Genomic DNA, 13,893 nt, shown 5'->3' with positions numbered 1-13,893 from the left:
TGCTTTGATAATTCCATGTCCTGTTTAAACCACTTCCTCCCAAAGTCTTGAGTGGAGGGCCATATTTTTGTGCCCAGCGCAAGTCTGCTGCAAAGAGTAGTCGAACCAGACGCATGACTGGCGGTTTCTTTCTTTTGGTATTTTCGTAGACTGGCGCAGTTGGAAAGAGCCGTTTGCACCATTGTGGAGCGAACGGAGCTGACTTACTTCCTGGCCGATTAAGGCGGCTCCGCTCATTCCCTTCAGTTCAGAAGACGCAAAAAACACCACTTGCGGATGATGTAAAGTTAACCAGGGCGATCACAGTGAAGTGGAAACTTGGAGACCGCCTTCCAAATCGAACCTTCGTGTCGTTGTGTGTCAATCCCCCTGCTTTTAGCTGCTCTAAAGTCTGGTCTACTTTCTGTCATCAATTTGTCAGGGTCTTTGGGGACGTGTTAAAGAAAATGCTCTCGGTTCGCCAGAACGCCCAGCATGGCACTGTGCTGTGTGCCAAATTCCCAAATACGCTAAACTAGACTAGCCTTGGCACAAAAATGAAGATGTGGCAGTTTTTACGACGAGTGCATGTGCTTGTCTACGAAAACAGACCCCAGAGTGTTCCTGATGTGTCCGAAAATATAATACCCACTCCAGAAATAATTATTCAAAATATCTCATAAAATCAGTGACCTCCATGTTTTCAGTTTTTTTTTTTTTTATGTTCACAAGTTGAAACAGAAATGTTTCACATGGCCCCTTTTTGTAGAGGTATTTGTGTTTGACAATGTTTTAATTTATGAAAAAATGCATAATATACCGGTACACAACATTTAATGCACAGTGGCATCACATCTTCTTCCTCATAATATTATTATTTATACAAGCATAAAAAGAAGCTAACCTTTAAGTTACAAACTAATAATCTAACATCCTTTTGTGATTCGAATACTGCACAAAATCGACCACAGGGGTGGACTTTCGAGCGTCCAATGTACAAAAAGAACAGGTTACAAAAGTATTTGCTCATAGCAGTCAATGTTTCATACTTTATTTCTAGTCTATGCCTCATTTCCCTTCTTTTAGTTGGTGCGGCTCTCTGTTGGGTGCCTCTTGGGAACAGAGAAAATTACATCCTACCTGATAATTAGCAAAGTTCAGAGCAAACTGAAATCTGCCCTGTTCTCCTATACTGTAGTTCCCAACACTGGCAGCTTTCTCTTAGCAACTAATTAATTCCGCCTCTGAGGTTTGCAGACAGCAATGGTCCTGGATGCTGCAACAGCAGAATTAAAAAACAAAGGAAAAAGAAGGATGAAATAAAGAGTAAGTGTTTTCTTTCTTTTTTTTCAATGTTTTTCTGTTTCATCTTTTTTTACCCCCAAATAAATATGACAGTGGTATTCCTGGAGGTAGTATTATTATTTCACACATGGATGCATTCTTCAAATAGAAATAACAGTGTTTGGCTGCCATTAGACAAGATAGCAAGTAGCAAAGCTCCCTCCGTCCATAATGTTCTTTAATTATTATAATGTCATCATCCATATCCGGCAATGTTGCATGAAAAAGGAACAGCAGAGCCCAGCCGGTATTAAATGCAAATCACTAATCTCGCTTCTTTACACAGAATGAATGAAATCACATTGCTTGGATGGCATTATTAGTTATGTTATCTGCACTGTTGCAAATCCTATTTTTCAAGTCAACTTGTATGTACACATCCTGCGTGGAGTTGGATAAATTGTAAATTGCATTGTATGTACAAATTAAAATTACAGAAGAGTGTTCACTATGACAGGCAAGCAGTGTCTTTTGAGGTGTGTCTAGAAAGATTTAGTAATACAAATAATTATAAGAGAATTGAGGAAAGCGCTTTTTTAGTTAGTGTTATGATAGTAAAGGCGGCAATGTTGCATTAGTGTGAAAGATGTGGATAACACAGATGTGGATAACGCACAGTTAAAGAGATTCAATGTCAAAGCTCATCTGGGGTCTGTTTATGTTGAATTTGCAATTTCTCACAGTACTTTTGTGTTTTTTTTTCTCTTGGTGTTCCAGCTTATTCCAACATTCCAAAAACATTCATGTCAGGATAATTGAAGACGCTCAAGTCCTCATGGTGTGAGTGTGGATGTTTATCTACAGTCTATGTGCCCTGCTCTAATTACTTTGTAACTGTGTCAAAATATTTTCCTATAGCATTGTTAACGCAACAAAAAATATTAAAGATAACCTTTACAGAATTAGCATATAAGCATTTACACCTTTACATTTACGTATGTAACTTTTTGGATCAATTACTTGTCAATAGTTTTAATCCAATTTGTTTATTTTTTCACTTGAGTAAAAAAAATACTTTCAGCGCGTTACATTGAGCAACATTCTGCTAAGTACTTTTTATTTGTACCTAAAAGTGTTGAAAGCTAGCTGCAACATTTATACACACACCACATAATTTTGAGGTATTTGGGGACATTTGGACAAAGTGTCATCAAATTTGTAAATGGAGGAAGAAATTGTACATGGAAGAAAATTCTACACCACAGTCAAATTTGTGTCGCCTAACCTTGAATGGAAGGAAGACACAGGAGCTCCGTCCACCAGGATAAACTAACTGTCCGTTGCCAGCGATGGTGTGGAAATCTCCGGAAGCCAAGCAAACAACAGACAGACGGTGGTCGCACTGCAGAAATGGATTTTATGGCACACAAAGACGTTCCCTACGCTTATCTCGACTCAAAATGCTTCTCTTTGCTCTTACTCGTCCCTCAACAGCCGCACACCACTTCGCACAGACACTCGGTCACAGGCCATTCCATTGTAACAATGGAGAAAGTTACCAACATTTTTGCCCGCTTTTTGAAGCCTTTAAAATGTTATAACTTCCTTAATTCTTAGATAAATGTTCTTTATTCCAGCTCTTTCTGGTGACATTGGTCTTGATAGAAAAAACCCATAAGAATAATTTTGTTGTCACGTCCCTGAATACATCTGTAACGTTTCCGGTTAGTGTGGTGAAGAGAAAAAGACGATAGGCAAAAATCCAAATTCACGCCCATGCCGGGATACACAAAAATGCTCGCCATTTATTCACACTCACATTAACAAGCACGAACACGCGTGCACAAACACACCCCCGCACACCCCCACACACGCACACACGCACACACACACACACACACACACACAAAAGTAAAAAGCCAGGTAGCAAGTCCGCTAAATCACACATGAACCATGGAATCATTACCTCGCCTCACAAAATGATTCATGTAGACCAGGAAACTGGTCCTGCCAAGTCTGTCCACTAACTGGCGGGTTGGGATGGGTGGATCGATACCAAAATATCGATATTCTGATCCTGAATGATCAATTTTAAGTTTGGATCCTCAAGCTAAAGTATCGATATTCACAATTAATTCATGCATGTTATATATTTATTAATCTATAATTTAGAAGGTTGTATTGTCATCCAGTCAGAATTTTTGCTGTGTTGCCAAGGGCAAAGAGCTTTCTGCCTTGGCAGGGCAGACTTCTGGCTCTGGTCCCGCCCACGATCAGGGTGAAGGCCCACGTCTCATAGGCACTGCATGGATTGCACGCTATTGTTGACAAGCTGACATGGAAGTGGTAACAAAATAGTTTGAAGTAGTTTGGTTCAACTGATGATCTGTGCGCTCCCATTGGTATAAGCGCAGCAGCAGTGTACATGTGGTTTTGTTCGCAGCTTTGTATAAAAAAAAAAAAGCCTTTCTGGTATCGGATCGGTATCGCGATATTTGGTCCAGTATTACTTTGTATCGGATCCAATCCAAAGTCACTGGTATCGCCCATCAGTCAAGTCAAGACGGGAACTTAAACATTGGCGACGGCCGATGATATAACTTGTTGGTGACACATCTAAATAAATATTGGACTTACACGTCTAATACCCACGTAACACGTCTAGGAATATATACAAATAGTTGTTTATAAAATTCTGGGGGTCAAGTACAATATGGTACAATTTATTGCAACTAAAATATGTGCTTGTAAATTGACCTAACAATTTGCAGCGTTTGCAGGCGGTTAACTGAACTTAATGTTATTCTTTATTGTTAATTATTTCACACTGATACTGTTGCTTGTTTGTTGTTTTGAACTGTTACTGTAAATTGTTTTTTCTGATACTGATATGAATTTCTCGTTCTTGACCTAAGGGTAATTTTATAACTATTTTGCATACATTTCTACTGAAGATTATAGTGTTGTTTATTGCACAATACAGTATATGGTTTGAGTGATCAAATCTAGCACATAATTTTCTATATGTGGAATTTTTGGGGGAAATCTGTTGTCGTGGGTGTGTTTGGAAATACATTCCCAGCGTGCACTGCTTCTCTCACACTGTAGCGTTGTTCAAATGTGTTGTTTGGTTATTCAGAGTGTCCCAAAAAAAGGAGTGTTGGAGTGTGTCAGGCAGTATAGATGGAAACAGTTCAAACACAAGCTGCTGAGCGGTTTATAACATAGTCTGCATTCAGAAATTAGTCGGAGGAGAGCATGCTCTGCATCTTTGAACACACACATTCTCGGAGTGGTGTTAGGGAGTCAGATGGAATTTCTGAACATTCCTCTGTGTTGATGGCAGCAAATGAGTTGCACTTGGTCAAAACCTCTGTTTCTAACTACGGAAATTTTTTTCTTTTTCATTTCAAATGGTTTACCTGAATTAGCTCACATTGTGGCCAAAGGTAGAATCCTGGTTGGTTATTTTGCCTTTTGATTCTGTAAATCCTTGTTGTGTTGTAAGAAAAACACAGCTGTACGTAGACCTGACAACCGTTACGGATTGTCCGTAATTTGTTACAGATCTCACTAAATTTTTCACAATGCAGTAGTCCCTCGCTGTACTTCGCGGTTAGAGTTACGCAGCCTCAGTGCATCGCGGGTTTTCAAAAAATACTCAAAAAATAAAAATGAAAATATTCAGCCATATCGTCAGCCATATTGCGGAAATCCATGTTGTTTCAAAGAGATTTATAGGAGCCAATTAGCCTATGGGTCAAATGTTTGTATGTACTACTTGTCTTGAGCATTGTGGCGCTGTCACTAAGAGTATATATAAGAAAGGTGTTGACTCGGAAGGGCATACAGGTTTTTGACCGCTTTGTTTTGGCGGAAGTTATGTTTATAGATGCTATGTGTTTTATGGAGATTTTAATTCTTGGAAAGTGAGAAATAAACTACGCATTTTAGCAAATGGCTTATGGACTCTTTGTTGACGGACACAATCAGATAACAAACAAACAAAGCAGCCAGCGCGTCAGACCAACCCAAACCAGCAACACTTCACTAGCCCAGTATTAGACTGGCTATTATAAGATTGTTGACTCCGAGGCTTTGTAGATACCCACGGGCAGTACAAAGCGCGTGATTGGTTCCCGGCGCGAGATCGTCCGATGAGAGAACGGGTGGATTTATCCTGTGAGCTGGTTGGCGGCACATCATCGCAGCCTCGCTCGGGATTTCCCTTGTTGAGTTTCGTCAATCTTGTCCACGCTAATAAATGAACGGCATTTTTGAACAACGTTCTGTTGGGAAACACATAACATTATTCAAATGTGCCGTTTAGTTATTCAGAGTAAAGCCGGATCAGCGGATAGTAAACAGCTGTGTTCAGAAGTTCTATCAGCCACGGGCAAGCATAAGGACGACAAAACATCAGCAAATAAAATGTTCAAGTGTTTGTTCAAGTTTGTCTTGAAACAGCTTACCTAAACTAGAACGTTGCATTTCATCCAAGGGTCCTTCTTGATGTTATTGTGCTAAGCCAAAGTTGCCTGTTTACTGCCGGTGACAGAGCTTCTTGTTTGTCGTCTTAAAAGAAGAAGACAACAATGAAGAAAGAGGCAACGAAGAAGATGATGACGACGAAGAAGAAGCAGTCGCACCAAGAGCAGGAGTAATGAATCTTTGGCTTTGTACAACAACAATGAGGATTTAAAAGTGCATTAATACACCAAGATTGTACCTTTGGCTAAAATACACCGCAGGATTCTAGTGAAGGTAAGACAATTTTTGGATAAATATTTAAAACTTTATAGTAGTTATTAACCAGCGTTCTGTCGTAATCATCCGCTGTCGGGCTTGCAGCGAACATTCCTTTCAGAGCATGCAGCTTGGTATTTACTATTCATTTTGCATTTTAAAGTTAAATTTGTTGTGTAACAAATATTTAGGAGAGTGGAAACTATGTCAGGGGGTTCGCAACGGCGTAATAGAGGCATAAATCCTCCGGAAATAAACATTCAAATAAATATAATGTGAAATTAAAAATAATAATAATAAAGTCAACCTTTACTTCGCGGTTTTCATCTTTTGTGGGAGGGTTCTGGTCCCCATTAACCACGATAAACGAGGGATTATTGTACGCCAGTAATTTTCAAAAGTAGCAGTACTGTTGAATACAATTTTCCATGCACTATATGTGCAGTTTCACTATATTTTTGTGCGAACACTTTCAAAAGCATGTTCACTTGAAAATAAAAATAAAAAAACATTGTTTTTGGATTTACAGGACAAAGGGGCAGATAGCTATTTCGCTATTACATCAGTTAATTATATAAAATGTAGTTACTTGTATTTATTTATTTATTTTTAACCTTTCTAACCCATTGTTTGACAGAACTCAGCATGTTACTGGTGCTGGCTGTTATGTAGTGTCACTAAAGCCAATTCTGTTTAAGTTGAACAAAAATACAATAAGGGCTTGTGTTTTTCTTTCTAAAATGAACAATTATAACTATTTAATAACACGTGAATGCAAAGTTCTTAACTAAATGTTATCTGCAGAAACAAAGTTTAAATTCCTATGATTTGAGTGCAGTAAAAACAGTAGCTAATTGTGATCTGTCATAAACCTTGAGTTAAACACTGGAGTACAAGTTGCTCATTAGAGACGCTGGGGCCACTGGGCCACCGATGAGTGGCTGTGTAAAAGCTTTAAAAGGCAACTCAACAACCTCCTTGATAAGGCTGCGGGTTGCACTGAGGTTGTTTGTGATGTGCAAGCCATGAGAGACAGAGGAAGCGGGCAGTCATTATTTTCTCCACAATTACCTGAAGTCCTTGATAACGAGCAAAAAAAATGCCATATAATTAGAAAAACACCAGCGACACCATTATTGTCAGGAGAACGCAACGGTATAATGAAGCAATTATAAATGAGCCGCTTTGTGCTTGTCATTAATTTCTGCTTTTAAGGATGTGGAGATGAAGCATGGCTGAGCGTCAGCGGCAAAACGAGCTCAGATGATGTTTTGGGTGGGTGAGGCTGGGGGAAAACACTGTCCTGTGTTGTGTGTGCGGTGCGGGGGGAATTGCTGATGAGTCCAGCAAGTCTCACTCCCAGTGGACAGGCTACGCTTTAAATGTGCTTTAAAGACCTTCTATAATATCGCAAGTTCCAGTTAGAGTCTCAGGTTGCAATGTGTTTTGCAAAAATACTTTGTTGACAACGTAAGTCCTCCATTGCGGCCGCAGGCCGGATGAATATCAGCGCGCTGTGATCAAGTTGCCTTGTCACCAGTTAATAAGAGAAGAAAATAATATGGTGCAACTCAACATTATCTCACATATCACAAAGATTGACCTCTTCCTCTTTTCCTCTGACATCTTGAACCAATTAGGTTGAATGTTTTTATTTTGTAGAAGTTGAAAAATAAAATGACTGAAAACAAATACACATGCTGTGAAAGCCTTTGGCCAAGTATGGAACAAATTTGGGGAAAACATTTGGGCCAACCCAAAACAAAATAACAATTTAGCACAACCCAAAACAAAATAACGATTTAGCAACAAAAGTAAAACCTAGCTATAAAATGTGAAATATTTTTAGCGAAACAAATGTAGTAATGTAAAGGGTCAGAACAGGAGTGATGGTTTGAGCCCTTTTATCAATCACTGATCTTGGCAATGGTAAATCCGAAGTAGTGGCCAACAGTAAATCTTGTTCGTTTTTGCGCATCCTGTCTGCATGTCTAAAAGTGCATTGGCAAACAACCATTTAAAGTAGTCTTTATAGCCCAATGTTTTCTAATGACCATCTCTTTTGGCCAACATATTTTAAGTCTTGTAGTTTGCAGTGCTGTTCAATTTAACTGCATCATACTGAGAGGCGTTATATTTTGTACGGTCTAGTCATTTTGTTTTTATTTGTAGTTAAATATGTTTGCAAAACAATGTTGGAAATAACACTTCAGTATGATACAGTGCAGCCTTCAACAACAATGTTACGACCAGTGAGTGTGGATGGAGCTGACATGCGATATCGCGGGAATGCATAGAATTACGTTGTTTGTTCCATCAAAGGCATCAAAAACATCCAAAGGGGAGCACAATGCCACTGAGTGAGTAAAGTCACTGCAAGTGGCATCCGGTGAGAGCACAACTCCAAAGACTGTCCTCCTCAATTAGAAATGCCGTCTTATTAATAGATCCTACAGCGCACTTTATCATATTGTCTCGAGAAGGCTATTGTAAGAAAGGGGCAATTAGGACCCAGAAGCTGCGAGGCTGCCATTATTTTAGAATTTAATGACCACGCAACACAGAAGTAGATGTAGAAATGAGGGCTACAATGCGACAATTATGCATAATCTGGCAGATCTTACTGCACCCCCCCCTACACGCACTGTCCCCACCCTGAATAAATTTACATGGAAATGCATTTCTGCCTAATTTATTCAGAGAAATTAGAATATACATTACAAATATTTCTATGGACGACATCAGCAACATGCGGTTAAGAAATTTAATGACTTATTTTCCCTACATGCAGGCTTATGAATACAGTTAGAGAGGCTCAAGATTTTGGTGAAGGCAATGATAATTCAAGATATTTGGACATAGTGATATGTATATTAGAATTGTTTTTAGGGTCTTCTATACACTCATTCATATATATGTATTATATATATATATATATATTTATGTGTGTGTGTGTGTGTGTGTGCGTAAATATGCAGTCAAACCAAGCGTCATTTAGTAGCAGTGGCAAGATGCATGACTCTGGACACAACCCAAAAGCAGGGATTATTGACATGGATGCTCGGCCATTAATAAGCCGCTGTATCCTTTGTGTTCGGGGTCGCCGTCGCCGCAGTTAAGTATAACTTGTCAAGGCTGCTCGAGCTGCACAATGCCTACCTCATGCATCTCCTGTCAGCAGGCATAATTCCTGGATGCTGGCCCGCCGCTGATTTCTGCATAAGTGATGCGAGCCTTCGAGTAGAGTTAGGGGCATGAGTCTGTTGCCATTGAGAGATGTTCATCATTCTTGATCTGGCTCTGTCAAGACCTGGTGTTTTAGTGCCTCTCACGATTAGGCAGAATTGACAGGCCAAGAAGGCAGTGAATAGCAAAAAATGTGAGGAACTAAAAGGGGGTGGTGTGGGCTGCAGGGTGAAGTGGAGTGTGGCCGCCATTTAATCTGCAATTTATCAGTTTAGGCTGCACCATGTAACATCAGGGAGATTACATTCTAGAGCGAAGGAGCTCCATCTCCCCCCTTGTCCCCCTCCCCTATCTCCTCTCAAATGCCTCCTAATGTCGTCTGATGGCAGAATGTGCAGGACAAAGAAGGGAGGACTGTCTTTATTGTCACCATTATTGTTTGTGAAACCCTTAATTAATATATAGCACTGTGTACTCCTGTGTGAGTAAGTGCCTGTGCAGTATCCACACAGACGGCCTCTTTTATAGAAGCTCTTGTCAAGAAGTAAAACTTGAGCAAGATTAACACGCACCCGTTGTATTTGGACACACACACACACGCACAACTACACACACACACACACACACACACACACACACACTGCCATTGATGTCTGCTCATGACCTTGGACAACACTGATCACATCGGGCCAATAAATGCTTAATTGCCATTTTTCCGTAGGGCTGCTTTATTGATGGCGTTTCCAAAGTGATTAATATGAACTGCTAACAAGATGTTGCACTCGGCTCTAAACAAAGCTGAGCAGGCATGTTGGAATACATTGACTTCTTGGAATTTTGCAAATATAGGTTGAATTAATTTCAAGGATTCCAAATGAATCCTAATAGAATTTCCAACGTGACACGTATACAATGCCATTGTCAAATTCATTAAACATATTTCTCAGTCACACCATGCAAACCCACCATCTCATTTAAAAGGGTCATTAAAAGGGTCACTGACTCCATAAGCTGTGTACCAACATATCTCTTCCTCTAGGAGGACAGAAGCAGAAATATGAAGATTGTTTTAAAGGACGGAAAAGCCATAGCAGCCTGTATATTAAAATGGTTCAGGAGTCAAGTAGAACAATTGGCTGGAGGGCAAAAAAAAAGAGGAAGCAAGAGGAGGTTGTTCTTAATAGCTATTGGCTTGTCAATGGTGCCATTGTAATATGTCAAATGTTGTGAAATATCTTTGCATTGATATGCCACTTGCCATTTTCAAATCCCTGCCTAAAATGTATAAATGCATCCAATACAGCAGAGGTCACCAGCATGATGCCCGTGGACCACATGAGCAGCTCACCAGAGACAGGACATTGTGATTTCTTTGGTATGTTGCAGAAATGATCATCTGAAAATGTAAACCTTTCCAGAGATTCATAGAAATAGTGTTGCATATTGATATTCATCTGCTTCTGACCTTGTTAAATCATTGTTGATAATTATTGTGACAAATCATTGACATGATCACTATCTTCACATAGGTGAATATCATTATTAATAACGTATTCTTAAAGGTACGGTAAATGTGTTATTTCATAAGTGTGTGTCACACTGGTAGCTCATCACATCAATCAGTACTCAAGAAGTTAGCTGTCAATTCGTATAAGGTTGCTGACCCTGTATAAAATCACAATAGGACACTGCAGATGATAATGTAAAGTCTCCCCCACCAAATAAGTTACACTCTTAGTAAGCCACACTATCCCAAGGGATGTTTTGTACACAACAGTCTAAGGGACAGAGAATTTGATCCATCCTGAAAGGCGGATTGAACTCTCACAAGATGAAGACGTGACATCTTCAGCTCATTTGATGTCAGTGATAGGACAGCTTACTTGTAGATCGGGCATGTTGCCAGCCAGCTCTCTCTGGGTCTTGACTGTTGTCTCTGAACAGAGGCCAATGACACAGATGACATTCAGGGAAACCCATCACCTGTTGCGTAAGGACGGGATAATCATACGGGCGGGGGACGCGTGACCGTGTGTGAGTTTGCGTGTGTGTGAGAGAGACTTGTCAGGGCAGCAGTCAGTGCTAAGCCTTGAAATCCACCCTAGTGACAGAGATGATCAGCATCAGCAGCTCATCGTCAGCCGAGATCATGTCCACAGCGAGGGTCATGCCAGACACTGACACCACCACACTGTCCACTTGGAACACACAAAAATGCCGCAGCCTTCGAACAATTTTCAAGACAATCTGCGTGTCGTGCGAGATATTTATTGACGCACATGCGTGCGCGTAAAATATAAAAGTTGTTAGCCTCAGGTACAAACACTTGAAAACTGCTTAATTGTAACACCAATGAAACAGACGTGTTTCAATCCGAGAGGGAATTTACTATTAAATTTATGGAAATGCATGAGCGAGACTTGTATTAGTTGTAGGCTACACCTGTGCTTGTCAAGGTACTCAAGTATGCCGGATAATTGGCTGTTGATTGCTGCCATTAACATCTGACGGCTAAGTGCATCTAATTCCCGTTCCATTTTCATGGTTCAATTTGATGTCGCCACCCACTCGTTCTTTCATAGGTGATTAGCTGTGCTGATAGCCCCCCACCCCCCCCCCTCTTTTTTTTAATGATATAAGCACAATATGAAGAAAGAGCGCAACACTGTAATTGACACATTTACCTAATTGATATTCTTTGTCGTGAGCAGTAAAAGAAAATATGGGAAGTGTCATTCATTCTCATTTTTCATTTTTAATGCTCGAATAAAAGGAATGGTACCAAAGGATGTAATATCGCTGTCTCCTGTAATGATGCGATAGCATTTTAGTCTTATTATTTACTGTACCTCCAGCATGTACTGAACTAAAGGTGATGATTAACTTTTTATTTTATTTATGTATTTATTTTTTTTTACAAAGCTTTCCTTTTCAACTCTTTGTCTTGCTAGTTTAGCCTTACACAGAATTGGTGCTCACTGTTTGCATCTCTACAGCATCACCACCTCAGGGCGCCGAGACGTGGCATCCCTTTGAGTTTTAATCTCCTCGTCTGCCTGCAGCCTTGCGGCTATTTCATTTTAGTTTTAATATGTGTATTTGACATTATGTTCATTTAGACCTCCCTCCTCTGCCCCCCATATCCTTAATTTAATTGACGTGCTTTTGCCTTATGTTGTTTGTTTTGTCCTTGGTGATGAGGCTGGCCACAACCCGCTTTGTATTGCATCTGAATGGTGGATGGGGGCTAGTTTTTAAATGGCTTTCACTTGTTTTTGTACCTTATTCCAAATGCTTTTAAACTGTCACCTAATAGCTATTTTGTAATTTCATTTTTTACTGTATACTGTTTTCCTCTACCTCATCGTTCATTCAGGTGACGACTACGTATTACTACTTTTCGTGGTTTTGTACCTTACTCATAGCGCTTTTATACCTTGTGATGTGTAGTTTAATTTGTATGTTATTCCGTCTGTCTTATCCTCATATCATTCATTCATTCAGGCAGGTTCTTCTACCACTAGTTCATTTGCTTTTGCACTTTCCTCAATGCGCTTTTATGCTGTCAACATCTACTTTTTTATTTTATTCTGTTTGTCTTTTCCTTTCATTCAGGTACTACTACATTTCACTTGCTTTTCCACCTTACACAAAACTTTTAATTTATTGGGTTTTTTTTGTGCATTTTCCTCTCCATCATCCTTCATTCAGGTAGTTCTACCACTATTACTAATTCACTGGCTTTTGTGCCTTACTCAAAGCACTTTTACAGCACAGTCAACCTGTGCATTTATTTTTGCCTTTTTCCTTTCCATCATCACCACAACTCATTCACGTAGTTCTATTAACACTCACACCATATACTACTTACTGCTGCTGCTACTATAATAATAATAATAATAATAATAATAATAATAATAATAATAATAATAATAATAATGATAATAACAACAACAATAATAGTAATTCTTATTAATAATTTATTGTATGGCTGTAGTAGGAATAAAATACATTCTATTTTATTTTATTTTTACCGACAGCCAAATTCCTTTGCTTCAAACGTCACGTAGTCGTGAACGGTGTTGTTCTTTGTCTTGAGCTGCTCCAAGATCAACTCGACCGTGCTGGCGAATGGTGTGTCTGCCATCTGCAGGCTCCAAGTGGAACAGCACGCATTTTTACAAATCACAATTCACCTTGTACCTCTCTTCACTGCTTTTGGTAGTAGGGCTAGAATGTAAAATAACAGTCAATAATGTGTAAATAGCTAGTGCGACTTCCTCTACTCATGTGATGTCGAAGGAAGCACAGTGTTGGGTGCGGTGATGAGGTGATGACAATTAGTGCTTACCACAATTTTAAAATACTAAAAATCTAAAAATATATATTTATTTTGCCTCAGATTTATACCTCGCTAAATTTGCTTGAAAGCAATACAAAAATGAAAATAAATGTAGACGTAATAATGTAAGATTTGAGATTTTATATACAAGACATTCGTGTCTTGAAGACATTTTACATTTTAATAAAACATCCTTTGAGATTGTCGTCCAAAACAGAATTGTACTATGTATCTCATGTCCCAGACTTTTATGAACCAGTCAAGAATCAACTAGGCGTGAACAAGCCACCTCCTTGAATGTGCATTCGGCTACCTCGCAAAGAAACTACAGATCTGCGGCATTACTTGAACATTAT

The sequence above is a fragment of the Filicampus tigris genome, chromosome 5 (assembly GCF_054856515.1).
Source record: "Filicampus tigris isolate MCC_2025a chromosome 5, RoL_Ftig_1.0, whole genome shotgun sequence".
Lineage (NCBI taxonomy): Eukaryota > Metazoa > Chordata > Actinopteri > Syngnathiformes > Syngnathidae > Filicampus > Filicampus tigris.
This window is presented reverse-complemented; position numbering follows the sequence as displayed.